We start from the raw sequence: 6,000 nt of genomic DNA, 5'->3' as shown, positions 1-6,000 counted from the left end.
TCCCTTACCCTACTCTATCTTGCACAAGCTAAATGTAAACATTTTCCCCTTCTATTAGGTTTTAAACTCCTTGAGGGCAGGAATTATGTTTTTTTTTAACTCCCATAATTTTTCTTTTCTTTTGTATTCCCACTGCTTAATAAAGCATTTTACTCACCATAATTATTTAGATAATATAATAATACTTAGATAACACATTAATAACTCACATAAAGCAAACATGTTTAAGGTTCATAAAGCACCTTACATAGGCACATACACTTTATAAAAATCTTTTAATTCTCACAATGTCTCCACAAGGTAGGTATTATCATCATCATCATTTTTCAGAGGAGGAAACTGAGCTTCAGAGGGGTTAAGTGACTTGTCTAGGGTCACACAGTTATTAAGTGCCTATAGTGATATTTGAATCTAGGTCTTCTTGACTCCAAATTCAGCAGTTTAGCCATATGCCACACTGCCTCCTCATTTGAGATCTCTTTGGTAGGGACACTCCCTCTACTGGTATAGATTATAATCTCATCATGTCTTCCCTTCTTAGATACCCAGTAGATGTTTAATAAATATTTGTTGATTTTATTTGAATTTTGGGGATACTATACACGGTACTCTGCTATAAAAATATCTTCTACTGCCTGTCAAAGGGTCAGAAATTTCCCCATTAGAGATTCCCCTTGGATCCTGAAAGATTTTTTTTCTTCAACAAATACCATAAACTTTTTGAAGAGATGGGCGACATGTGGAAATTAACTTTTTGTCTCTGAGTTCATGTACAGAATGATTTTCCCCTACAAATATCTATAGTTTTTTGTTTTGTATCCCTGTTTTTGCTGTAAATATGTTTTCTTGTGGCTCTTTCTTCAGCATTCTATTTTTAAATGCTTTAAAATAGCCTAATCTGGGGGAAAAAATCCGCCTGGGAAGGGTGATGCTTAAATGCAAATGCACCTAGGAAGACTTATCACTTTAGGTAACACTTCTCTCAGCAGAGATTTGCTGACTGTTAACTGTGGATAGTTCTCTGTGCCACACTCATGACCATTAGTACCAGGTCAGTGGACAAGCAGATTTAAGGTAAGCTTCCCCTGGCAGGTCGAAGTGGAATGCTATGTGGGAGGCTACACACTCATCAAAGGTCTTGGACTCCTAAAAAGCATGCTGGGCTAGTTAGACTTTCCCCCCTGCCTCTGGTTGGCTAGAACATCTTGTTCTCAAATTCTCAGACTTAGAAGCTATGAGAAAAGCATGTTACACTAAGGCCAAATATCTGCAACGCATGCCTTATTCTAAGACCAGCGGGCAGATTCACTGAGATAGCAATTAGTGTAGACTTTATTAGATGTAGTCACTGACCATTTCCAAATCTCAGACCATGTCTAGCTAAATTCCTTACTTCCTTTGTTGCTTGTCAAAACATGGCAGAATCTGATTCAAAGATCTAAGTCACAGAATTATAGATGTTTAGATGTGAAGATTATTTTTATGTGAATATGAGTGCATTCGACATCAACAATGTGTTCTTCAGGACCCTTTATAAAGCTCTTTGTCTTAGTGAATACATTTTTAGGATATAATGACAAAGACATTGTATCTGAAGATTTGAAAGAGACAGTTTAATCCCTAGGAGAGCTTTGCCCAAACTTTGTAGGCTGGCACCCCTGGTTGGCTACAGAGCAGACTCCATATTCCTTGAATTTTCTTTTCTTTTCTTTTCTTTTCTTTTCTTTTCTTTTCTTTTCTTTTCTTTTCTTTTCTTTTCTTTTCTTTTCTTTTCTTTTCTTTCCTTTCCTTTCCTTTCCTTTTCTTTTCTTTTCTTTTCTTTTCTTTTCTTTTCTTTTCTTTTCTTTTCTTTTCTTTATTTAAATAATTTGTGTGTCTACATTAAAATACCCAATTAACTCTCCCCTCCTCCTCTCATTAGGGAAAGCATCATTTGGCAAAAGAGATACATGTATATATCAAACTATGTCTTCTTTATTTCTATTTTCAGTTCTTTCTCTGGAGGAGGACATACACAAGTCGTTCCTCAAACAATATTTCTGTTGCTGCAAATAATGTTCTCTTGGTTCTGTTTGTTTCACTCTTCGTAATTACTTGTAGATCTTTCCATGTGTTTTTAAAAAAATTAACCTGATCATCATTTCTTATAGCATGATAGCATTCCATCACAATCATAATGCCACAACTTTAGTCATTCTCCAATTGATGGACATTGTTTCATTTTCTAGCTTTTTTTTTTGCTACCACAAAGAGAGCTGCTATAAATATTTTAGAATGTAAAAATTCTTTTCCTTTTTCTCTGATCACACTAGAAAATAAACCCAGTATTGCTGGGTCAAGAGGTAAAACACAATTCTGTAAGTCCTTGGGCATAATTCCAAATTGCTCTCCAAAATGGTTGGATCAGTTCACAGTTCTGTTAACAGTGTATTAGTGTCTCCATTTTTTCCACATCCCCTCCAACTTCTGTCATCTTGTCCTTCTATCATTTTAGCCCATATGATAGATGAGTCAATATCTTAGAGTCATTTTGATCTGCATTTCTTCATTCAATGATGCTCTAGAGCATTTTCCCCTACTACTACTAATAGCCTTGATTTCTTCATCCAAAAACTTTCTGTTTCCATCCCTTGACCATCTATCAATTGGAAAATGGCTCATGTGCCTATATATTTGACAAAAGTCTCCATATATTTTATAGATGACACCTTTGTCTGAGAAGCTGTCCACAAAATCCTCCCCTTCCCCCAGCCAACTTAACTGCTTTTCTTCCAGGCCTGGCTATACCAGTTTTGTTTGTACAAAACCTTTTCAGTTTATTGTATTTAAAATTATCTGTTCTTCATGTCACAATGCCTTCCATCTCTTGCTCATTCATAAATTATTCTTCTATCAAACTTTATAGAATGGTACTGTTGCTTAGGCTCACAGTCTAAATAAGATGGATGAGACAAATACAGGTAAAAGATGGGTCTAAATTCAGAGAAATATGGTAACCAAGGTCTGTTGTATTCAGATAGGATTTTTCTTTTGAGGGGAAGTGGCAGTAAAGAGGGTGATAATAACTACATTATACTTGGATGCTATGATATACTTCAAAATATATTTTATTTTCAGCTTTGAATTATCTCCCTCCCACTTCCCACATCTCCCAGAGAGAAAACAAGAAAAACAAAACCTGTTACTACAAACATGTATAAGTCAAGCAAAACAATTTCCCACATTAGCCATGTTACAAGAAAATGCCTCAGTCTGCACACTAAATCCACCAGCCCTCTATCAGGAGATAGGTAGCAGGTTTCATGAGTCCTCTAGAATCATTCTTGCTCATTACACTAAGTCTTTCAAAGTCATTTTACAGAATCGTTATTGTAGAAATTGTTTTCGTAGCTCTGTTTGCTTAATTTTTCATTTGTTCACATAAATCTTCTCAGGTTTCTCTAAAACTATTCCTTTCTTCATTTCTTATAATATCCCATTGCATCCATATTCCACAACTTCAGTCATTCTCCTATTGATGGGCATCCCCTCAGCTTTGCCACCATAAAAAGAGTTGCAACAGATATTTTGGAACATGTGAGTCCTTTTTCTCTTCCTTTAATGTCTTTGGGGTCCAGATCTAGTAGCAATATTATTAGACCAAAGAGTATATATTATTTAGACTAAAGGGTACATGCAGTTGAAGAGCTTTGAGGGCATAGTTCTAAATTGTTTTCCAGAATGGCTGAACCAGTTCACAGCCCTACTAACATATTAATGTGCCCAAAGCCCCTCCAGTATTTGCCATTTCCCCTTTTTATCAATTTTGCCAATCTGATGGGTGTGAGATGGTACCTCAGAGTTTTAGTCTGCATTTTTCTGTCAGTGATTTAGGGCATTTTTTTTCCATATGGGAATTGATCACTTGGGTTTCTTCCTCTGAAAATTGCCTGTTCACAATTCTTTGATCATTAATCGAATGGAAAATGGCATTTATTACTATGACATACTTTTCTTTTCAAAAACCATTGCCTTCTACCTTGGTATTAATTCTAACAGAAAAGTAGCAAGGGCTAGGCAATTGGGGTTCAGTGACTTGCCCAGGGTCACACAGCTAGGACGAGTCTAAGGCTAATTTTGAACCAGGTCCTTCCAACTCCAGGCTGGATGCTCTATTTACTTTGCTACTTAGTCGTCACTTTTGATTTACTTTTCAAAGATCTTTCAGCATTGACCAGTGGAAAAGGACAAGCTTTATAGTCAGAGGACTGGGTTTGACTTCTAACTCCTACTTACAACCTATGAGACCCTGAATAATTCACTCAAACCTCTTTGGGCTTTGATGTCCGAATCTATAAAATGAAGAGATGGGACTTGCTAACCTCTAAGATCACTTCTAGTTTTAAATCTATAATCTCATCTAATCATTTCTAGGATAGCTAATTATCAAGAAGCAATTCTTATCTCACATTTGCCTAGAAATGTGCCTTCCCTATTTAAGTTAGAAATGTTTGTGATCATTTCACTGGAAAATAAGAAAGGGCAAGGAAATGAGATATGACTTAAATAAATAAATTTCAGTACTCAGTCCAATAAGATATCTAGTTGGGGAGAGAATTGAAGCTATTAATTATACTGAGACTTTGGGATTCTGTTTCATTCAATAAACAAATTCTCTGGGATCAGATAACAGTTTGTATTTTGGCATCTCTCTCCTTTTCCTTCAACTTCATCCATTGGCTAACAGAATCCTAGAAGTTAAAATTTGGAGGAAATTATCCAGTCCAAAATACATATGACCAAGAATCCAATACAATAACTGAGTGGTCGTCCAGCTTCTTTTTGAAGACATCCAGCAAAGGAGACAAACCATTTCCCTTTTAGATAGCCATAAGTGTTAGGAAGTTTCTCTGTCAAGCCTCAATCTGCAGTTACCCACTTTTAACTTGTGCTCCCAGTTCTACTAATAGGAATAAAGAAGCAGAGTATGACAAATCCCTCCTCCATATGATGGGACTTCATATATTTGAAAATTGTTCTTGACTTCTCTTTGCAAAGAAGTTGGCTAAGCCTTCTCTTTTCCAGATTAAATATCTCCAGGTCCTTCAAGTGATCCTTATAAATGTAATCGTGATAGTAGAAAGTCCATTGAATAGGTCAATTAAATTATCTGCCTCACTTAAAAGTATGTAGTAAGATGCAAAGTTCTGATACTTTTACTGAGTCAGGTCATATCTCAGTTATTCACTAGATATAAGCAATTTTCTGCCGATGGGGGGAGAGGAGAGAGCCTCCCTTGTGAAGGAACTGCTAGGCAGAGAGGAGAAGATCTTGGTCTGGGTCTAGGACTCCCCTCTGCTGGGGTCCAAAGAGGACCTTGGGGGCTCTGAAGCATCAAGAGGGCATAACTTAGTTCCTCAGCCAATTGGAACAGATTTCGTTTTGCACTTGGAGGAAGGTCTCAGGTATTCTTTACAAAGTGAATAATCAAGATGTATTGTCATCCCTCTGACAAATGTATCAGGACACGTATTTTGTCACTTACTCTAAGCAGGGTCCTTGTCTAAGCTGACCCCCATCCTCTTACAACAACATACTGTTTGCCTGAAATGCAACAATGGGCACAGGAAAGAAGGCTGGGTTTGGAATTAGAACCCTAGCGTTAATTAGCTTTTTGTCCTTGAGAAAGTCATCTTCCCTTTGTCCCCTTTAGTTTCCTCACCTGACTAGGTGACCTACATGAATTTTGAATGCTTCACACCCAACCTAATGTTAATTTTTTTCCAGATAGCCTTTATTACTTAGGGCTTGAGTAACTTATGCACATTAATTTCCATGAATTTTTCTGTAATCATGGCTATAGATAAATTGCAATGACTGTACACAGGACACTTCAGAGGACTGAAACACTTCCAACTCCTGACCATCTAGGCTTGGTCTATTCCTTCTTTCAGTTTAGCCTGTGGCCAGACACGCTGATGCTCTATTCATTCTCTTCTGTTGGTGTGGTTGCCTAGAGAG

The sequence above is a fragment of the Monodelphis domestica genome, chromosome 3 (genome assembly GCF_027887165.1).
Source record: "Monodelphis domestica isolate mMonDom1 chromosome 3, mMonDom1.pri, whole genome shotgun sequence".
NCBI classification, from domain to species: Eukaryota; Metazoa; Chordata; class Mammalia; order Didelphimorphia; family Didelphidae; genus Monodelphis; species Monodelphis domestica.
Note: the sequence above shows the minus strand (reverse complement) of the source record.